Source organism: Peromyscus leucopus, chromosome 1, assembly GCF_004664715.2.
Source record: "Peromyscus leucopus breed LL Stock chromosome 1, UCI_PerLeu_2.1, whole genome shotgun sequence".
Taxonomy (NCBI): Eukaryota; Metazoa; Chordata; class Mammalia; order Rodentia; family Cricetidae; genus Peromyscus; species Peromyscus leucopus.
Genome location: NC_051063.1, coordinates 150,330,124 through 150,353,686, shown reverse-complemented (window position 1 = coordinate 150,353,686; position 23,563 = coordinate 150,330,124). Strand labels below are relative to the sequence as shown.

At 41.7% G+C, this 23,563-nt stretch overlaps 1 pseudogene; it reads left to right on the top strand.

Moving 5' to 3' along the window:
• The first annotated feature begins 17,061 nt into the window (after window positions 1-17,061).
• LOC114695516 lies at window positions 17,062-17,786 on the top strand (annotated as a pseudogene).
• Window positions 17,787-23,563: the final 5,777 nt, after the last annotated feature.

Below are 23,563 nucleotides of genomic sequence, written 5' to 3'. Positions count from 1 at the left end.
GCTCAAACACAGGCACCTCTTATACTGATTAGAGGAGAAGATGGGCAGATATCAAGGCAGAAGTACATACAACAACATAAAGAGCAATACAGCATCACCAGAACCTAGCTCTCCTCCAACAGCAAGATCTAAACATCACAAGGTAGAAGAAGCAGAAGAAAGCAACCTTAAGAATAGCATCATGAAGATGCTAGAGGCCTTTCAAGAAAAAATAAAATTGAGGAAAAGACAAACAAAAAAGTGGAAGAAATCAATAAAGAAATTGAGAAAAAGACGAACAAAAAATTGGAAGAAAACTATAAAGAAATAGAGGGAAAGGCAAATAGAAAATGGAAGAAAACAATAAATTCCTTAAGGAAAATCATGAAAAAGCAACTAAACAGGTGAGGAAAACAGTTCAAGACCTGAAAAGGGAAATAGAAAAAATGAAGAAGACACAAACAGAGGGAATGCCGGAAATAGAAAATCTGAGCATAACCAACAGAATACAAGAGATGAAAGAAAGGATCTCTAGTGTAGAGGATACAATAGAGGAAATGGATTCGTCAGTTAAAGAAAATACCAAAAGCCAAAAAAGACATAACATAAAATGTCCAAGAAATCTGGGACACCATGAAAAGACCAAACCTAAGAATAATAGGGATAGAGGAAGGAGAAGAATACCAACTCAAAGGCACAGGAAATATATTCAACAAGATCATAGAAGAAAACTTTCCCAACTTAAAGAAGGAAATACCTATACAAGAAGCCTATAGAACACCAAACAGACTAGACCCCCCCAAAAAAAACATCTCCTTGGAACATAATAATTAAACAACTAAACCTACAGAATAAAGAAAGAATATTAAGAGCAGCAAAGGAAAAAGGCCAAGTGACTTATAAAGGCAAATCCATCAGAATAACACCGGATTTCTCAATGGAGACTTTGAAAGCCAGAAGGACCTGGACAGATGTAATACAGACACTAAGAAACCATGGATGCCAGCCTAGACTAATATATCCAGCAAAACTTTCAGTCATTATAGACAGAGTAACAAGACATTCCAAGACAAAGCCAAATTTAAACAATACTTATCCACAAACCCAGCCCTATAGAAAGCACTAAAAGGAAAATTCCAAAGTAAGGAAGTCAGACACACCCTTGAGAACACAAGCATTAGGCAAAACCACAGCAGCAAACCCCAAAGAAGAGAAGTACAAACACACTACCACCAAAAAAATAATAAGAATGAACAATCACTTCATATGGAAAAAAAAAAATCCAGGATAGTTAAAAGAATCCTGTACAATAAAACAACCTCTGCAGGCATCACAATCCCTAAATTCAAGCTGTACTATAAAGCTACAGTAATAAAAATCAGCTTGGTACTGTCATAAAAACTGACGTGTGGACATATGGAACTGAACTGAAGACACTGACATTAATCCACACACCTATGAACATATGATTTTTGGCAAAAAAGCCAAAACTATATAACAGAAAAAAGAAAGCATCTTCAACAAATGGTGCTGGCACAACTGGGTGTCAACATGTAGAAGCCTGCAAATAGATCCATATCTGTCACTGTGCACAAAACTTAAGTCCAAGTAGATCAAAGACCTCAACATAAATCCAGTTACTCTAAGCCTGATAGAAGAAAAAGTAGGAAGTAGTCTTGAATGCATTGGCACTGGAGATCACTTCCTAAATATACACCAGTAGTACAGCACTGAGAGAAAAAATTAATAAATGGGACCTCTTGAAACCGAGAAGCTTTTGTAGGGCAAAGGGTACGGCTAATAAGACAAAATGACAGCCTTCAGAATGGGAAATGATCTTCACCAACCTCACATTTGCCAGAGGGCTGATATCCAGAATATATAAAAAAACTCAAGAGATTAGACATGAAAATACTCAACAGTCCAGTTAAAAATGGGCTACAGAGCTAAACAGAGAATTCTCAACAGAGGAAACTCAAATGGCTGAAAGACATTTAAGGAATTGCTCAACATCCTTAATCATCGGGGAAATGCAAATCAAAATGAATGAGATACCATCTTACATCCTTCAGAATGGCTAAGATCAAAAACACTGAAGATAGCTTATGTTGGAGAGGATATGGAGCAAGGGGAACACTCCTACACTGTTGGTGGGAATGCCACTTTGGAATTCAATATGGTGCTTTCTTAGAAAATTGGGACTCAACCTCCCTCCAGACCCAGCTATACAACTCTTGGGCATATACCCAAAGAGTGCTCAATCACACCACAAGGAATGCTCAATCACACCACTAGGACACATGCTCAACTATGTTCATAGAAACATTTTTAATTCCCAGAATTAAAGGGAAACAACCTAGATGCCCTTCAACTGAAGAATGGATAAAGAAAATGTGGTACATATACACAATGGAGTACTACTTAGCAGAGAAAAACAATGACATCATGAGGTTTGCAGGCAAATGGAAGGAACTAGAAAATATCATCCTGAGTGAGGTAACCCAGACTCAGAAAGACAAACATGGTATGTATTCACTTATAAGTGGGTACTAGATGTAAAGCAAAGGATAACCAGACTGCAATTCACAATTCCAGGGAGGCTACCTAGCAAAGAGGACCCTAAGAAAGACACAGGGATTGCCCAGTGATGAGAAATGAATGAGATCTACATGAGCAAACTGGGGGTGAGGGAGTGTAATGGAGGGCAAGTGTGGGGGAAAGAGAGCTTAGGGGAGTGGGAGGTCCCAGCTGGATCAGGAACAGAGAGGGAGAACAAGGAAAAAGACATCATGATAAATGAAGACCCTATGAAATAGGAAGAAGCAGAGTGCTAGAGAGGTCCCCTGAAATCCACAGATACCTCCACTATAGACTACTCGCAATGGTTGAAAGAGTGCATGAAATGACCTCCGCTGGTGATCAGATGGCTGAACACCCTAACTGTCATGATAGAACTCTCATTCAGTGACTGGTGGAAGCAGATGCAGAGATCCACAGCCAAACCCCAGGTGGAACTCCAGGAGTCCAACCAATGTGAGAGAGGAGGGATTATATGAGCAAGAGATATTGAGACCATGACTGAAAAAAGTACAGGGATAAATAGCCAAACTTGTGGAAACACATGAACTGTGAACCAATAGCTGAGGAACCCCCATGAAACTGGACCAGGCCCTCTGGATACGTGAGACAGTTGATGAGCTTGAACTGCTTAGGAGGCCACCAGGCAGTGGAACTGGGACCTGTCCTTGGTGCATGAGCTGGCTTTTTGGAACCTAGGGCCTATGCTGAGACACTTTGCTCAGCCTTGGTGCAGAGAGTAGGGAACTGGACCTGTCTCAACTGAATCTACCAGGCTGGGCTGAATCCCAGGGGAAACCTTGCCTTGTAGGAGGTGGGATTGGGGGGGGTGAGTTGGGGGGAAAGCTGAGGAGTAAGAGGAGGGAGGACAGGGGAATCTGTGGCTGATATGTAAAATTAAATTAATTATAATATAAAAATATTTCTTAAAAAAAAACAGGGAGCCATGTTCCAGGCCCAGAAAGCAGCACACGTTTACAGATTAGGACACATGGTTCTGGATTCTGGATGGTCAAGGATAGGTGAAAGAGTTTATGGAATCTCCCTCTGCAGCTAAGAAATTGGTTGAGGTCAGGCATGTTGCAGGAGGGTCCTTGAATTAAGGACTGGAGAGGCAATTGTGTGAAGCCGTGAAAGTGATGCCTGGATTGTCTTGAACACCCCAAGATACTGGAGATGCTGGAATTGTGGGATTCCTGCTTACCAAAACTGCTAACTGGGAGTGGAATCAAGCTAAGAGAATGAAGTGTGGTGCAGTCAATAAAGCTGAAAGGAGTTGGGGAATCGCAGGAGCACTTTGACAATAAACAAAGAGGTGCAGAGTTTAGTTTTTCAGTCATGCTTTTATTGAATATTTCCTCACCCTGGTCACTTTTGAAATGGTAATGTACATTATGTGCCATTATAACTTGGAAGTGTATGATCTGTTGTTTCATTTTTATTTCACAAGGGTTTCAATTAGGAGACTGCCATGAGTTTCAAAAGAGACATTGAACTTTCCACTTTTAAACAGTGCAGACACCATTGGTTTTTTGAAGTTGTTCTAAATACATTTTGATTGTGAAAAGGGAACAAGCCTATGGGGGCCAGTGAGTAGGATGTCGTGGTTCGATTAAAAATGGCCCCTATAGTTTCATAGGGAATGGCATCTTTAGGAGCCTATGGAGAATTTTGGCTTGGTTGGAAGAAATACTTCACTAGATGGTGGGTTTTGACTTCTGAAAAGCTTAGGCCCGTTCTCCAACAGCATGTCTGCTTACATGCCTCCATACTTTTAGTCATGACAATAATGGAATAAATATCTAGAATTGTACACCAGTCTCAATTAAGTGTTTTCTTACATAAAAGGTACCATATTCATAGTGTATCTTCAAAACAAAAAAAAAAGGATAACTAAAACACTAGTTTAAAAAATGCCAAGAGGACATTGTAATTCTTAACAACTATTCCTCAAACAAAAGTAAACCAATTGTATAACAGAAACTCAACTACAGCAGAAATTATATATTTACACTCACACACTGATAATGGGAGACTTCAATACCCCACTTTTACCAGTATACATGACATCTAGATACAAACTACACAGAGAAATAACTTGACCTAACAGATGTTACAAACCAAATGGACCTAACATTTTTACAAAATTTCATGCAAATAAAAAAGGATATATGAATTCAACTTTTTGTGCAGTGGAATAGCAAGGACCATATTTTTTTCCAAAAGAAACTAACATGTGTTATTGCTTTAAGACTGTGACTGTGAAAGTTGGAATTTCTTTTTAATCCCATTGACCATTAATGCAATAGGAATTAGACAAGACTAGACACTGAATGCATTTGCTACATTAGCCTACTTAGAAAAACTGGGGTTTTGGGGTTTTTTTGTTGTTGTTATTTTAACTGATCTGGTTGGGAAGATGGGTTCTATAACCTGATTTGCCATTGTAAAACTGTATCAAATAATTTTATTTTAGTACTATTTAATATTTACTTTGCATTACTATATATCAAATAATGTATACTTTGCAATTTTTTAAAAAAGAATATATATTCTTATCTGTACCTAATGGATCTTTTTCCAAAATTGACCACATAGTCAGACACAAAGCAATTATCAACAGATACAAGATAAGTGAAACAACAACTTGCACCCTGTCAGATCAGGATGCATAAAGATAGAGATCAAAAACAACAGAGAGCTTGCAAACCTATAGAAAATGGACAACTCTTAACTGAATAAAAAATGGATCAAGACATAGAGAAAGAATGAAATAAAGGACGAGAGAGAGGAAGAAGAAAGAAATGAATGAAGACATAAAGAATGAAAGAAATTAAAGACTTTCTAGAATTCAAGGAAAAGGAATACAAACTATATCAAAACTTCTAGGACACAATGAAAGAGGTGCTAAGGGGAATGTTCATAGCAGTAAGTGCCTAGAAAATGGAAATATTCCATGCTAGCACCCAAGAGAGTAATCTGTAAGAAATGATCAAAATAAACACGGGAACATATCAACAGACAACTGGGAAGTCCAGAGAATCATTAGGACATTTGCTAAAAACCTGTCAGAGTGGCTAAGGTCAATCACACATGTGATAGCTGATTTTGGTGAGGATGTAGAGCAAAGAAAATACTCCTCCATTGCTGGTGGGAGTACAAACTTGTACAGACACTATGGAAATTAATTTGCAAGTTCCACAGACAGCAGGAATTCTATCTGCCTTATGATCCAGCTATACCACTCTTGGACATATATCCATATGACACTCCAGTCTATAACAGAGACACACCATCAATCATGTCCATTGTGGCTTTTTCATAATAGCCAGAAACTGAAAACAATATAGATGTCCAACAACAAAAGACTAGATAAACAAAATGTACAGCTGTTTATTTTTTTATTTTACAATACCATTCAGTTCTACATAACATCCACAGATTCCCTTGTTCTCCCACTTCCCACCCCCCTTCCCTTCCCCCCAGCCCACCTCCCATTCCCACCTCCTCCAGGGCAAAGCCTCCCCCGAGGACTGAGTTCGACCTGATAGACTTAGTCCAGGCAGGTCCAGTCCCCTCCTCCCAGATTGAGCCAAGCATCCCTGCATAAGTCCCAGGTTTCAAACAGCTAACTCATGCAATGAGCCCAGGACCTGGTATCACTGCCTAGATGCCTCCCAAACAGATCAAGCCAATCAACTGTCTCACCTATTCAGAGGGCCTGATCCAGTTGGGGGCCCCTCAGCCTTTGGTTCATAGTTCATGTGTTTCCATTCATTTGGAATCCCATGCTCATGGATAGGAAGGACTAACATAGTAAAAATGGCAATCTGACCTAAAGCAGTCTATAGATTCAATGAAATCACCATCAAAATCCCAACACAATTCTTCACAGACCTGGAAAGAACAATACTCAACTTCATATGGAAAAACAAAAAACCCAGGATAGCCAAAAGAATCCTGTACAATAAAACAACCTCTGGAGGCATCACGATCCCTGACTTCAAGCTCTACTATAGAGCTACAGTAATAAAAACAGGTTGGTACCGACATGTGGACCAATGGAATCGAATTGAAGACTCTGACATTAATCCGAACCCTTATGAACATATAATTTTTGACAAAGAAGTCAAAAGTGTACAATGGAAAAAAGAAAGCATCTTCAACAAATGGTGCTGGCATAACTGGATATCAACATGTAGAAGGATGCAAATAGATCCATATCTGTCACCATGTGCAAAACTTATGTCCAAGTGGATCAAAGACCTCACCATAAATCCAGTTACTCTGAACTTGCTAGAAGAGAAAGTAGGAAGATGTCTTGAACGCATTGGCACTGGAGATAACTTCCTAAATATAACACCAATAGCACAGACACTGGGAGAAACAATCAATCAATGGGACCTTTTGAAACTGAGAAGCTTTTGCAGAGCAAAGGATACAGTCAACAAGGCAAAGCAACAGCCTACAGAATGGGAAAAGATCTTCACCAACCCCACATGTGACAGAGGACTGATATCCAGAATATATAAAAAACTCAAGAAATTAGACATCAAATGCCCAAAAGTCCAATTAAGAAATGGGCTATAGAACTAAACAGAGAATTCTCAACAGAGGAAACTCAAATGGCTTAAAGACATTTAAGGAATTGCTCAACATCCCTAATTATCAGGGAAATGCAAATCAAAACAACTCTGAGATACCACCTTATGCCTGTCAGAATGACTAAGATCAAAAACACTGAAGACACCTTATGCTGGAGAGGATGTGAAGCTGGGGGAACTCTCCTCCACTGCTGGTGGGAATGGAAGCTTGTACAACCACTTTGGAAATCAATATGGTGCTTTTTTAGAAAATTGGGAATCAATTTCCCCATGATCCAGCTATACCACTCTTGGGCATATACCCAATTAATGCTCAATCATACCACAAGGGCACTTGCTCAGCTATGTTCATATCAGCATTGTTTGTAATAGCCAGAACCTGGAAACAACCCAGATGCCCTTCAACTGAAGAATGGATAAAGAAAATGTGGTACATATACACAATGGAATACTACTCAGCAGAGAAAAACAATGGCATCATGAGGTTTGCAGGCAAATGGATGGATCTAGGAAAAAAAATCATCCCGAGTGAAGTAATCCAGACTCAGAAAGTCAAACATGGTATGTACTCATTCATAGGAGGATACTAGATGTGTAACATGGATGACTGGACTGCTACTTACAACACCAGGGAGGCTACCTGGAAAATAGGACCCCAAGAAAGACACGGGGATCGCCCAATAACGGAGAAATGGATGAGATCTACATGAACAACCTGGACATGAGTGGGGGTAATGAAGGGGGAGGGTCATGGGAAAGAGAGCTTGGGGGAGCAGGAGATCCCAGCTGATCAAGAACAAAGAGGCAGAACAAGGAATAGGAAACCATGTTAAATGAATACCACATGAGAATAAGAAGAAGCAAAGTGCTAGAGAGGCTCACAGAAATCCACAAAGATACCTCCACTATTGATTGCTGGCAATGGTCGAGAGACAGCCCAAACTGACCTACTCTGGTGATGGGATGGCCAAACATCCTAATTGTCGTGGTAGAAACCCCATCCAATGACTGAGGGATCTCGATGCAGAGATCCATGGCTAGGCCCCAGGTGGTGCTCTGGGAGTCCAGTTAGCAAGAAACAGGCAGGTTTATATGAGCAAGATTTGTTGAGACCAAGGTTGGATAAAGCACAGGGACAAATAGCCAAATGAATGGAAACACATGAACTATGAACCAATGGCTGAGGGGCCCCCAACTGGATCAGGCCCTCTGAATAGGTAAGACAGTTGATTGGCTTGATCTGTTTGGGAGGCATCCAGGCAGTGGGACCGGGTCCTGTGTTCAGTGCATGAGTTGGCTGTTTAAAACCTGGGGCTTATGCAGGGACCCTTGGCTCAGCCTGGGAGGAGAGGACTGGACCTGCCTTGACTGAGTCTACCAGGTTGATCTCAATCCTCAGGGGAGTCTTTGCCCTGGAGAAGGTGGGTATGGGGGGTATGCTGGGGGTAAGGAGAGGGGGCTGCAGCAGGGAGAAGAAGGGATTCCGTGGCTAATATGTAGAAATTTAATTATATTGTAAAATAATATAAAATAATAATAAAAGAGATATAATAACAGTTAACAAGAAGCCTGAGCCATTAGCCAAACAGTTTAAATAATATAAGCTTCTGTGTGTTTATTTTATAAATGGGCTGTCAGAATGCCAGGGCTTTCAGGACCCAGAGAGAAAACTCTCCAGGTACACTCTAGTTCTTTGGTGTGGGAAGGTATACTGCAGGCTAATGAAGGAGGATTTTGACAACCAACAATCACACACCCTTTGCCCTATACTCTGTCTTGTCTGCCAATTATGATAGGATGGTGGTTACACAGAGATGTGGGAGTAGCCAGCCAATATCTGATTTAATTTAAGGCACAATCCACAAGAAGGAACCCATAAATAACACTGCTTGTATAACCAAAGGACCGAAACTAGATAGTTCAGGGCCTTCGGTTAAAAGCAAACACTACTGGTCTAGATATAAATTCAAAAAACATCAATAAAATGACTCCTAATGATATACTGCTTCATTCATATCCTTATCCACTCATCATCAGAGTCCTTCTCTGACAGCAGATGGAAACAGATTCTGAGACCCCACAGCCTGACATTATTCAGAGAGAGTCTAAATAAGTGGTCTCCATCAAATTCATCCCCTTAGAGCTTAGGAAATAACATGGAAGAGAAGGTAGAAAGATTTTAAGTGCCACAGGATTGGAGGGGAACAAAAGAACAAAGTCCTTTGAATCATCAAAGCCCAGCTCAAATAAGTTTACAGAGACTAAAACAGCAGTGACCTACATATGTCTACCCCAGTGCCTCTGTGTATATATTATGGCTTTTAGCTTTTAATTTCATGGTACTCTAAACACTGAGAACAAGTGGGACCCTGACTCTTGTTCCAGTAGTTGGGACCCTTTTCTACCCATTGGGTAGCCATGTTAAATTTGATTTTAATAGTTGTTACTTCTTTTTATACTTTATTTGGTCATATTCGGTTGTTAGCTTTTGGAAGCCTGTTGTTTTCTGGGGAGAGACAGAAAGTGAGTAGATGCTGAGAAATGGGGTCTCGGGAGTGAACTAGAAGGAATAGAGGGTTGGGAAACTATAATCAGTATAGGTTGTTAGAGAAAATAAGTTCTTTTTATTTAAAGGGAAATCATAATCAAATGTTTAAAAAAACACACAAAGATAAATGATGGGAATTAAAAACAGAACATAGCTGGGCAGTGGTGGCACATGCCTTTAATCCCACACTTTGGAGGCAGAGCCAAACAGATCTCTGTGAGTTCGAGGCCAGCCTGAGCTACCAAGTGAGTTCCAGGAAAGGCGCAAAGCTACACAAAGAAACCTTACTGAGAAAAAACAAAAACAAAACAAAACAAAAAAAGACAAAAAAAAACAGAACACAGTTCTATCTATCTGTCTGTCTGTCTGTCTTTATCTGTCTATCTATCTCTAATCTATCTATTTACTCTATCCACCATCTATCTATCTATCTATCTATCTATCTATCTATCTATCATCTATCTATCTATCTATCTATCTATCTATCTATCTCACCATCTCCCATTTTTTCTTCACTCAGACTTCTCAATCACACAGCCCCAATGATGTTATACTCACTTGGGTCTATACTGCTACCGCAGGATAATGTTTTTTTTTTTCCTAAAGGTCTACAACAAGATTTGAATGCACCTTCCTACTTTCAGTCATTGCTACTAGGAATGTGTCACATTATATGACAAGTGGTGAGTCCTAGGAATCTGGAAGAGTGAAAGGCAGGGACATTCTGCTTTCTAATGAAAAGAGACATTCTAATTATAGCCTTTTGTTCAGCCCTACAAAACATGAAACTACCTGCATGGTGGAACAGTTCTACAGAGCTGGGCATGTAGCTGCATGCTACAGCACTAGCTCAGTGGAAAAGAGGCCCTTAGTGAAAGCTCTGACACCTCATGTCAATGCAAGAGTAGAGCTAAACAGGTTTCAGGGTCATTTTCAATAAGGACTGGTATATTGTCATATTAGTTAGTGCTTTCTGAGGCAGTTAGAATAAGAAACATATATAAATGCATACTAGTACCATCCTATAATATACAGTCTGTGAAACTACCAGTGACTGACAGAAATAGATATCACAGTACAAACTGAAATGAGAAAAAACACAAGATTTCCTCATATTTCAACAAAACATCCAAAATTTTCCTGTCTGTGGAGATACACTGAGATCAGAAAGGGGTTGTTCTTCTTTTTGCATATAAACAAAATACCTACTTTGCTTTTTTCATGTAACACAGAACCCAGTACCAGAAAAAAAATGCCTTCTTTCTCCAGGAGTTCCAACCTCTATTTATCCTGGTCTCAGACTCAAGCATGGGAGAGAACACTAGAAGCTCAGGATTCTACAGTGTATGTGGCCAACAGGAAGAAGCTTCAGAAACTCTCACAGTCATTATACTTTTGAATGAAGAGAGAAAGCAGCCAGCCTCACTGGCTCATAACCTTGGTACCATAAGAAGGGAGGCAAGAAAAAATAATGTCCATGTGTCTGAAGCCAGAATGAGATGCACAATCAGTTCTAGAACAACAGATGCTACAGAAACAAGCCTATCTCAGGAAAACAATAGATGAGAAGAAGAAAAAACATCCAGAGGTAGGTGAGTCTGGGCAGTAGAACAGAAACAAAAGTTTGAAAGAGGGAACATGTGCAGCCAGACTCACCATTAGCCCCTCAGCTCTTTGCTTCTCCCAGCAGCTTCCAATTACAAGCATCTTCATGAGGAACAGAAGACCACTGCTCCTGGAACTTCACAGTAATATCGCCCATGAGTGTGTAAGGATGCAGCATCAATCAGCTCCAAGACCCTAAAAGGAAGGGATGAAAAGCACAGAAGACAGTCCTTCCTTAGTCTATGCTGTCCCAGGCTGGACTCTACGAGAAGAAACCCAAAGAGTAGAGTCTTGGAGCTCATCATCCAATGTGCACTCAATGCACTCAGCCCTGCCCTTCAACACAGTCATGAAGAAGCCCTTAGTTCTCTTCCTTGGGTCATGGAAAGATGCTGACAGATCATAAATAAGATCAACTCAAACAGTTTCTCATCTCAGTCCCTCAATCTAGGTGTTCTTCTCCTTCCTGCCCAAGGCTGTATGTACAGTGTATGGTGATGGAACACTTTCAGTTGGAATGTGACACATCATATGCACGTAATATACATTTTCATTACTGAAACTTAAAAGAAAAACTGCTATGATAGCCTAGGCTGGACATCTTGGGAAGGAAGACTTCCATGCCAGGATTGCCTCCTTTCACTAGCCCACACCTCAGCCTCCATGGCTACTGTTGGTCTCCTGGCATCCTCTCCATCCTTTAGCTCAGAATCTGACCTTGCCATTGGCTGCTGCCTGATTTATGACATCACTCTCCCTTTAACCCTACCAGCACCTGGTAAAAATCTTTCTGTTTCTATGGTGATGGCTGTAACAGGTTTGGATCATCACAAGTAACCTGTGAACAGTGATGAGTGAATGCTGTCTGATATTGAGCACACTGGCCACTGAGGGAGGCTGATGAGACAAGGAGGACCAATGATCTTGCTCTATTGTACTGTGGATTGCTGATACGATCCCCTTGACCATGTCCCATAAGGAAAGAAACTTTACAAAAGTTTTTTGGGCAGGAGGAGGGAAAAGGGGGGTCTTTGATTGGTGTGTAAAATGAATGAAAAACTTTTCTTAATAGAAAAACATCAAAAGAAAAAGTTTTTTGGATCACTTTTCCCAGTTATTTTTAAAATCTTTGTTTAATGGGGATACTATTGATTTTGATATAGATATCTTGAATTGAATGTCAGATTTAGCTTTGGTTATTACTAGATACGTGATTTTGGACAGACAGTTTATTCTCAAGTGTTTTCCCTTCACCTCAGGGAGATAACAGTGTCACCTTGTTCAGGACTCCGTACTGTCGAGTCTTAAGAGGAAAGTGAACATAGAATAAAATCAGTCCCTTTTTGATGGTGTGAAAATCAAGAGGCAAGAACATGAAGAAGGTATGCAGAGATCTAGCACTTAATATTGAGAAAGGGACAGTCTCCCTCCACTACGGTTTCCTCTTATTATGTCAAACTCAGGGCTGTTCTAAACGTAATGTAAGCACCAGAGACGGTGGCACACACCTGTAACCACAGCATGTAGAGCTTGACGGGATGAAGGTCACTTCAAGTCTAAGATATTCTACACTGGCCTGTCTCCATGATCACCAAATAATCATTAAAAAATAGACAAAGAGAATGCCTGCCATATTTTGGAGTTACTTGGACTTCCCTGGATGAAAAAAAGGAAAGTGGGAGAGATTAAGGGCTGTGGGTTCTGAAAAAGGCAGTTACTGTAGAGGAAGAAATATCAAGGGAGTTACATGAAAGACAGACCCAGAGTAAGTGGGGGAAGGGAGAAAACATAGTACATGGGGTTAGAGAACATAGAAATACAAGAAGACACACTGCAGAGATGCCCTGGAGGTACACAAAGGTAGTTTGGAACAGAATGTTTCAGATAACAACAGATTTTAAATCAAAGGCACAACAAGGCACTGTCATTTCCCAAGCCATGTTTAGGCAACCACACTGTTGAGAATAGTCTGGGCAAAGGTTCCCTGTCAAATGTAGAAAACAGTATCTTACTGTGGCCTCTGGCTCTCACACTCCACAAAGCCCGTCTTCCGCAGCATTGCCTGTGTCTTAGGTGCATTGGAGGTATTGGATATTATCAAGTGTGGCTGGACACTCCACAGTCAGTTGATGTCTGCACAAGGACAACGGACATGCCGTTAAGTGTAGGCAATTTCTTACTAGATTCCTTGCTAGAAGAGTTAAAAAAAAATAACAGTTACTGAGGAACTCTTTAAGAACAATTTTAACTAACAGTTAAATTAAGAAACAATCGCCGGGTGGTGGTGGCGCACGCCTTTAATCCTAGCACTCGGAAGGCAGAGCCAGGCGGATCTCTGTGAGTTTGAGCCAGCCTCTACAATGAGCTCCAGAAAGCGCAAAGCTACACAGAGAAACCCTGTCTCGGAAAAAAAAAAAAAAAAAAAAAAACAAACAAACAAAAAAAAAAAAAAAAAAAATTAAGAAACAATCTTATTCAGAGATGAACCCCAAAATACTTTAGCAATCTCAAGAGGTCACAGAAAACAAGTGCAAAAAAGAAAAAAAAATGTTACCAGCAGGTTGTATTCATGAAGCCATATATGTATACGTGTTCAATAGTTATATAAATAATAAGGGGTCATAAAGTATACAAGGAATGGAACCAGAGTAGTTAGAGGAGGAAGGAGTAATTAGCTAAATACAGTACTTATCTATGAAATTCCTGATATGTCACTTCAGAGTAGTGACAATCAGGTGGACATGACACGTACCTTCAGCACCAGCACTCTGGGGGCAGAGGCAGGGCAATTTGTGTCATTTCCAGGCCAGACTGGTCTAAGTAGAGAGACACTATCTGTCTATGTAGAGAAAGATCTGCACAGAACAGGCTGAAGGCACAGGCATGAGAAGCTGTCTAAGGTTCTCCTGCCTCTAAACACAGCTGAGGCAGTGCCACAGCAGGGATAAGAACAAGGCAACGCAGGGCAAAGAAGGGCAATGTCCAGATCAGAGCAGGGGCCAAGTGGATCAACTAGGAATTCCATGCCCACACAGGAAGAACAGACAAGTAATCAAATGAGTGTCATCCTATCCAGTACCAAGAATCATTCTGAACCATTTTGTTTGGGATATGTGAGGAAACATAGGTCTTAGACTCTCCCAGACCATAAAACTGGAGATAACACAGCTTGTCACCAGAAGCTACAAAGCTTCCATCTCAGCATTTTCCCCACTGTCCTCTTGTTTCCTACAGACAATTTCCAAAGTGCACCTTTCTTTGGGACAGAATGTACTCTGCAGCCCTCTGTGTCTATACTGATCAGTGAGACACTCTCAGCAGGAAGTGTGTGTAACTTCTCCAGGATCTCGAACCCAGCTGTGAGCATGTTTCCTGGCGCCAGACTCCAGCACTTGTTGCCAGCATCGCGTGGACAGTACCTACCCCTAACAAGGAGCTGGCGAGACCACAGTGACTGTGCTGACTGTCCAGAGCCTGATCTCTACCTCAGTGCTCTCCTATCCAGGTGTTCTCCAGTGGGTTTGTCACAGGAAGCACTGGCAGGAGGGAAGCTGCATTCCTGGACTTCACTGTAACTATCATTGACCAGAATACCACTGTCCCTCCCTGTCTATAGCAGCCCCGTGTGATAATATTTTAGATTCCAATTCCTTAGTCCTTTCCTACCAACGCTGTCTGCTAGTCTTGTCCAGGTACACCACCACAGGTACCAAATCAAGGATAGAGCCTGGCATCTTCCTACCTGGAGAGCAGTCAGTTCTACTACTATGACCACAACAGTCTGGGACCCCTGATGGCTGGAGAAATCGGGTAGTGCCTGCAGGCCTGTAACTCTATGTTCTACTCTGGGAGTCAGGGCTCTGCCCTACAACCAGAGATGATGATGATGCTAAAGGAGATTCAGCCAATGAATGTCCAAACCATTTCTCTACTCTGCCATCTACTATGCCACACCTGCTCAAGCCATGCCAGACAGCAGTCTTCAAGGTGAGTAAAGCCAGGAGGGGAAGGAGTGAGATCAGCACTCAAAGGAGACACAAATCTATCTTTTAGATATCCACACATAGGAAGAATGGGAGTCCTAGGAGGTTAGCTTTGGCTCTGGATCACCATCCTCATCCTCAGTCTCTATAATGAGAGACAATGCAAGAGAGTGAGTGACACCCTTCCTTCATTAAGACATGTCCAAGAGCACACCAAAGGCACACACGTCACTGCCCAAGCTAATCAGTCCCATGCACAAATACGATACAATCACCTCCTTCCTAATCTATTCCTCAGGGTTCTTGAGGACAGCAAGAATTTTATGTTTTGGTAACACTTGATTTTTCCTGAGATGAAATCAGACTCCAGAGCAATACGACTCTGAATCTGCCCTTGAAGAAATGTTCTTCCCATATTCCAAGTGTCTGTTGTGACATTCTCTGACACTTAAAATTGTGGTAAGATTCTGATGGACCCAGAAAATACTGCTAAGAGGGGGCTGAGCCACCCTCTCTCTTTCTTGCTCTCTCCTTTCTTTTTTTCTTTCTCTGTGGTTCTTCAGCAGTGACCCAAGTCCAGGATCACTCAAGTTTAAGATTTCACCTTCTTAAACCAATTTTCATGTCACTTATAAAAAGTCTGTGAAATAGGGGCTCAAGGAAAGTCAAGGTTCTTGAACTCTTTTCAGTTATGAGGAGTTGGGTTTGGATCCCTAAACCCACATAAAAACCCGAGCTTCTGGGGGCTTATGAGCAATGCTATAAACTGAAAGAAGCAGGCAGAGAAAGGTGAGTTTTTGAAATTATGGGTTAGACAACCTGCCTAATATCAAACGCCAAAGGAAATGAGAGGCACTAATTCAAAGACAAAAGGAAGGGCAACAGAGGACCAAACGCCAAAGGAATTCTTTAACCTCTCCCATGATTACTATGCATGCACACACTTCACAAACAGAAAGGAACATGCAAACATCTGAGAAAACACGATATTGTATGGTCACCAGAAACAAATGAGTAGTTACTACATGTCTCCAAAAAGAGGTGCTGCCCCTGATACTCAAGCACAGCTCATAGAAATGCCTACCTCACTGCTGCAGGAGCCTGAGTGCTGAGGTGCACTGAAAGGAGGCGAGCATCTCACTTACCAGGCATTGACTCCTTCCTTGACTCTTTTTCAGTGGTGGAAATGGAGAGGGCCCTGGGATTGACACCCTCAGGCGATACACACTGTCTCCTGCAGAGTCCAAACCTCTGCAAGCCTGCACCCAGGATGGCCAGATGAAGACACCACCTGTTGATGTTGACAGATCATTAACTGCCCTCATTCATGGCCTTCAGAATTCCTGGACTTGTCTCCAGCTCCAAGCCTGGAACAAACAGAGAATAATAAGGTGGATGAGATGACTGCTGAGTAATCATCACCTCTGAATGTTTATGAGGGCACAAAAGAAAACCAAGACCCATCACTTCTCCCTTTAACACATTCTGACAGACAGGGGGCCCTGAACTACACTGATGTTGGGAGCCTAAGACAGAAGGTATTTTCTGATAATGCCACCTTGGGTGGAGGTAGCCTTGGTCTTGTAGAGCCAGCGACTGTTCAGAGTCATGGTGTCAAGCATTCACTTTGCAGACATAGCTACTCTGGTGTCAGATATTCACCTTCCTCAACTCTTAAACTCCATCAATGACATAGAGCAATTGGAAGATCTCACAGCAACCCAAAGAAAGACTCTGTCAACATCAGGAGGGATCCAGCATCATCATGGAACTATATTGTTATGTTAGCCAGAAAAACCAGGAAGCCTCTGATCTGCTTTGTGGAGCTCTTCAGGTCAGAATCCAGCACCAGGACCTGGTGGAGGGAGAAGAGGCTGGGGCCAGTGAATGGGCCAGTGAAAGGGCTATTGACAACATGACAAGGATTTGGAGGGCAAATCTCAGGATTCTGCACCCAGCAGGCCTGTGTAGCTGGGGTGCAGGGGCAAGACAAGACCAAGCGACCAGAGAAAACAACTCCAAGAAAACAGAGGAGGTGAAGCCGTCACGTCACAGAGTCAAGGAAGAAGAGAAACCCACCATCTTCAAGACTAAGAGGAAGAGGAATCCATTTGAGCTCAGCCATGATAACTTTAAAAAGCCTCAAACTCACCTTGGCGTGTACACACTGAAGCTGGGCACGTCTTTCACCCACTGGAGAAGAGTGAGATGAAAACTGGTATCTCCTCCTCCTGAGCCCTGCTGAACTCCAGCAGCAACAAAGATCCCAGTACAGAACCAGCCACCACATCACTGCCTGATGTGCCATGTGATGGCCAAGGTCCTGGTAAAACCTCAGGCAACACTCAGAGACCAGAGAGTACTCATAAGGAGTTCCCATCTCCATCCCAGTATGAGCTTCCCCTACCTAGAAAGGTCAAGTTAGTACCACTGCCTTTTGCAGCCCTGAACAAACCTCAAGCTGTAGATGTAACCGTCTTATTAAAATAGAAACACAGAGCCACATGCAGAGTGGAAAGCCTAAGAGGTTAGAGCAATAGCTAAGAGCTAAAAACCGTTTCTTACCCTTCACTGCTGCTGCTGTCCTTCCCCTCAGAAAGTGACCTACTTCCTTGTATCTGTCTTTTTATTGACCTTCTGTTCTGCTTTCTCATTGGTTGTGAACCCAACCACATGACCTCCTCATCACTGTCTGTCTATACAAACCTCTAGGTCTTCTATGGCTGATATTGAGATTAAAGGCATGTGTCTCCATGCTGGCTATATCCTTGAATACACATAGATCTGCCTGTCATGTGATCTGGATTAAAGGAGTGCACACCACCACCACCACCCAGCTTCTGCTATGGCTTGCTATTAGCTCTGACTCCCAGGTAACTTTATTTATTAACATAAAAATAAAATCACATTTCAGTACAAATAAAATATTACCATATCAAGCCAGACCTATCTCTAGAAAGCTGCTCACCCTGGTTTCATGCAGGCCAACTGAAGCTTACCCTATGAGGCTTCATTCCCACTCTGCTCAGCCTACCACACTCACACAATACCAAAGAGTTTCTGTTGTTCTGTGACATACTCGCTCTGACAAATGCCCACAGTGTCACATGACTTAATATAATCAACTCCATCCAATACTGCACTGGGCTTCAGCTAGCTGCCTCAGGCCTGCAATGGGCAGAGCATCATCTCACACTTCACTCCAGAGAGAGCATGTTTCTTTTGCCAGGAACAAGGCCCCTTCACCTCCCAAACCTCAAACCCAATATCTAGTGCAAGACTTCAGCTGCCAACCAATTCTATGGAGGAAAGTTGACACTCCAGGGCCAGTCATCTCACAGCCCATCACAGAAGAGCGGAGGCCACAGAGGGAGTTCATGAAGACGTGGACTCAAAAGGAGAGAGGAAATGCTGCCAAGTACATCTCTCTGGGCAAACTGCAGCTTTTCCTTCAGAGGGAGAAGAATATGGAAATCTCCATATATTATGGCTATGCAATGTAAGTGCTAGCCAAGCCTTTGGAACATGGTGCTATTCAACCCAGACAAGGTGAGATATAGATACAGATGTACATGTATACATTGAGTTTAAAGACGATTAATGTGTAGGTAGGTAGGTATGTAGATTAAAATGTACATGTATGGATTTATATATAAATGGACAGACATTGCTTGTAGACTTGCAAATATTTGAGGACACTAAAATTAACTGGAGAAATTTAAGTCAGTTATCTCATTCATGAGTGTACATAGAGGGCTTTGATGTTTTCCTCATTTCTTTGCTATTGTTAATTTATGTTGAAAAGTAATAATATATGTTACATAAATACATCTTATGTTATAAATCTCTGATAGTGTTTATTTAATGTTAAGCAATTAGATAAATTCTGTAGTGACAATAAATTATTCTCCTTGACTTTTATTTTCATTATACTGATTACAGAACATGTATGTTCCCTATAGTGTACACTCTATAATGAACAAACTCCTGCTGTTACCATACTTTCTCCCATTATGAACCTCCCATGCCAGCCCTTTAATCATTACTAGTCTAGCTCCTTCTGAAATTTCATGAAATGAATTATAGGAATCCATGTATATACAATCAAGCACCCACCTTGAAGAGAAAATATACAAGGCTGACTATCTTTCTGAGATGGGTTTAATCTAATTACAATGTTTATCTCAAGTTTATCCATCTTTGAAACCATCCATTTAATATTACAACTTATTTTATGTGTGTGTGTGTCATCCATGTGAATTCCTGTGTAACACATGTGTGGAGTGCCCACAAAGGCCACAAGAGGTCAACAGGTCTCTGGGGTCTGGGATTAAGAGATATTGAAAGCCACCATAAAGTGCTCTGAATTCAACCTGGGAACTCTGCAAGAAAGGCCAGTGTTCTTAATTACTGAGTCCTCTCATTGAACACATGTTGAATCCACATACTGCAAACAACATATCTTCATTTACCCTATGGCTGAAAAGACTTCACTTTGTATGTATATCACATTTTCTTCACCCATGGCAATGCTGATGGACACCAGGCTTAGTTCCCTAAGTTCTACAGACAGTGTTGCAATCAAAACTGATGGGCAAGTACCTCTCTAATATCATGAGTTCTTTGGAAAAGTATGCATGAACCCTGGGGTGGTCCAGGGTTTTGGCTTCAGGATCCTGCACACTCACATTATACCAGCAGTGTATAGCATTCATTTCTGTGAACTCCCTCAGTGGTGTTATCATTTCTTTTCTACTTGGCCTTGGATGGTGTCTAATGGAGATTCACTATGAATATCTGATTCACCCTGAATCTGAACATTTGTATCTTCTCATTTCCTTTTTTATTAAATCTGTGAGGACTATCTTTTTATTTGCCCTTTACTAAATGTGTTGCCTTCTCTCTAACAATTTATCTAATTCTAAATAATATAGATATTAAGTCTCTAACTGAGGTATCAATAGCAAAGATTTTATCTGCTTCTCTAGGACATCCCCTCAAATAACTGCTTCTTTTCTGGCAATGAATTTGTTACATTTGTCAACTACAGACAGGATTTCTTGAATGGCTGGTGTTTTTCTCCACCCAGGCCTGTCCCTGAACCTTCAACTCTTTGTGCTACTTTCACAATTGGTTACACTTTGGCCTTGGAGGCATTTGTCATTGACTTTTTAATAGGGTGACACGTAGGAAATGGAATTCATTTATTTATTAACTTACTTTTAGTTTTTTGAGACAGGGTCTCTTTCCATAGCCCTTTATGTTCTGGAAATAACTATGTTGATCAGGCTACTCTTGCACTTACAAAGATTTGCCTGCTACTGCTTCTTCCTCTGCCTGTGTCCCTGCCTCAAGAATGCTGTCACTAAAGGAATGCTCCAACAAGGCAGGTGGAATCGAGTTTCTTTCTGTACATGTGCATATCTAGGTTTCCCAGCATGATGAGATGAAGAGGCTATGTATAAGCCAAGGTACATTTTTGGTACCTACCTAAAACCAAAAGAGACTTAACTGAATGTGTTTACAATTGGAGCTCAACTCAGATTCATTTTTCTGAAAATCTGCTGTTAAGCAGAGACCATAGGAACTCCTTCTCCACTGCTTTAGGGGCCTAAGTTCAGAGTTGCACTGAGAAGAAGGGAGCATGTCACTTACCAGGCACTGACTTCTTCTTTGACTCTTTTACAGTGGTGGAAATGGAGAAGGCGATGGACACCTCAGTCTAGACATCCCATCAGCTGCAGTCCAGAACTCTGCTACCCTGCACACAGGATTCCCAGATGAGGACACCACCTGTCGATGGGGACAGGTCATTAACTGCCCATCTACAGTCCCTCAGAATTTCCTGCCTTGCCACCCACTCCAGGTCTGGAACAAACAGAGAAAAACAACTTACATGAGATGACAGCCAATCTATCACTGGCTCTTGATGCCTCTGGGGGCACAAAAGAAAACCAAGAAACATCACTCCTCCCTTTAGCACACCCTGACATGCAGCAGGCCCTGAAATTCACTGACACTCGGAGCCTAAGGAAGAAGCTTGCTTCTGACAGTGTCACCTTGGTAAGCAGCAGCCTTGGTCAGGATGTGCCTGGGGAGTGCAGAGTGTGATGGGCTCCAGCATGGACTTTGCAGACATTACTACTCTGATGGCATATAGTCACCTTTTCTAAATCTTCAACTCCTTTACTGAACTAATCCAATTTCAAGATCCCACAGCAATTCAATCCAAAGACTCTATAGTCATCAGAATGGATAAGGCCTAGTAAAGATAAAGTGTCATCATTGGACCCTTTGACCAGGTAGGTGAGGAATAAGGATCAGAAAGACTCTGATCTGCTTCACTGAGCTCCTCAGTCCAGAATCCAGCACGAGGTCATGGTGGAGGAATAAGTAGCTGGGGCCAGTGAAGTGTCTATTGACAACATGGCCAAGCACTTGGAGGGCAAACACAGAAAGAAACCCATCAATCCCAATATGGCTAGGGCTCTTGGGCAAGACAAGACCTTGAGAACCAGAGAAAACAACTCCAAGAAAACAGAGGAACTGAAGCATTCTATGAACAGAGTCAAAGCAGAGGACAAGCTCACTAACCCCAAGACCAAGAGGAGGAAATATCTACCTGAGCTCAGCCATGACTGCTTTAATAAGCCTGAAACCCATATCAGCATATACATACTAGGGGCTGTAAAGAGCTTTTACCCACTGCAGAAGAACAATGAAAAGAAAACTGGCATCTCCTATAGCGTAACACCTGTGCTACCACCACCCATTCACCATGTCGGAGCAAGTGGCTATGGATCAAAAAACAGAGACAAGACAGTGGGTCATTCATCTCAGCAGAATGCTGAATGCTGTTTATTGAAGGAGAGAGGAGGCCTTAAATACGTACAGGCTTACAGCACAGTGAGAGAATGCTGGAGGGCAGAAGTTATCTACAGATATTTTACATTCTTATATCCTAGCTGTTAACACCCAATATACAGGATACACAAACAAGGAACCTCCCATAAGCATTCAGGAGGGAGGAAACCGGCACGGGATTAGCATAGGGAGGACATCAAGGTCAGCAAGCAAGACAACAGCTACCCAAAACAGGGGGCCAGGGCCCTTCAAGTCCTCCCTTTTACTAAAAAAAAATGAGCTTCTGACTTAGGTTGCATGTGACATCTTACCCGTCATGGAGACACCTTCCCAGGCCACAGAGGCACTATGTCTTAGGTTGGTGAGTGCCCCCCAGGCATTACCCGTCTCTGAATACTCATTATCATACAGGCTTAACTGTGTGTGAGCTGCAGAGTTAACTGCTGCCAAAGATCTCAAAGTGGCACTGGGCTTGCAATCTGTGTGTTTGACACAGAAAAGACCAACAGAAGTCCTAATCCACCCATAGCCAGTAGGCTAAAGGCAATTGAGCTATTCCCTTCCTTAACAAACCTTACTGCAAATTGGAGTCCTTGTAAGATTGTATCCCAAAAGCAAAACCAAAAGTTATAAATTTTATAACTTTAAAAGCCAATCAAAATGTATATAACTGCTGAATTAAATTTATCATGCCCAATAGAATGAAAGATTAATTAACTGTGGTAGCTACTTTTGTTGCCAGGGTCTCCACTATGCTAGCTGTAGTAACCAATTATGAAATTGCAATCCCAGAAACAGTAGCAACAGTGGTGGCCACTGCTATAATAGCCACTGCTATAATAGCAACAACAGCAGCAGTGATGTCAAATTCTCTTCTGGAGTGTGTGAGCACCATCTGTGTCTTATTGCCATGGTCCACTGGCATGGACACAACTCCAGGAACATGAACCACCAAGGCCCATTTTTCTGGATCCCAGCATGACTTAAGCTGCCAGCTCTGCAAAAGAACAACTAAGAACCATCAAGAAAAAACAGACAGCACACAAGGAGCAGAACTAATGGTCTCATGACTACATTCAGGCTCACAAATTTTAAGGTATCTTCAAAGGAGGCTAGATGAATTTCAGGAGGCCAATAAATGTTGCACAGAGCCACTCCTGAAAAGGTAGGTACTACACCAGCTTGAAGAAGATTGTGAAAATGAAAAGGCTAGGCTAGCATGGTACTGTTAACAAATGAAGGTCAGTGACCTTCAGGGTTATCCTTAATCTCCAAGGTGCCTGGGTGACAGGTTCTCAAACATACTTGAAAAAGCAGTTACTATACATTACCTTCTGAAGAATCCAACTGCATGGCTACAGTTTCTAGGCTTATGTTAATGCTTGCCAAGGCCAGCTGTATTG